The sequence below is a fragment of the Carlito syrichta genome, unplaced genomic scaffold, assembly GCF_000164805.1.
Source record: "Carlito syrichta isolate Samal-C Ts95f unplaced genomic scaffold, Tarsius_syrichta-2.0.1 Scaffold117918, whole genome shotgun sequence".
Lineage (NCBI taxonomy): Eukaryota > Metazoa > Chordata > Mammalia > Primates > Tarsiidae > Carlito > Carlito syrichta.
The window spans coordinates 8,562-8,956 of NW_007062014.1; positions in this window are offsets into that span (position 1 = coordinate 8,562).

Consider the following 395-nt stretch of genomic DNA (forward strand, 5'->3'; position numbering starts at 1 on the left):
CTTTAAGATGACAAGCTAAGGCTAGAGAAAATAAGGTACTTCATATATACTTTTTATATACTTTTATACCTCGGCTCCCTGAAAAGTCCTGACAGACCCCAAACCCTCCTATAAAATCTAAAAAAGAATTTCATGTGAGGAAATATTTCACTTTTATAAAGATGAAAATGTCTGTTCACCTTTTACCTTCAAAATAAGTTACTTTGTAAAAGTTTATGACAGTTCCTTCTCTGACCAAATAATTCAATCTGAGCATAATATCCAAAATCAGCAACAGTCCAACAAACTGGGGAGAAATGTTAGCTATATGTTATTCTCTAGTTTTCGTTTTTTTGTTTGTTTGTTTTTTGAGTTGGAGTCTCACTCTGTCGCCCAGACAGGAGTGCAGTGGCCGC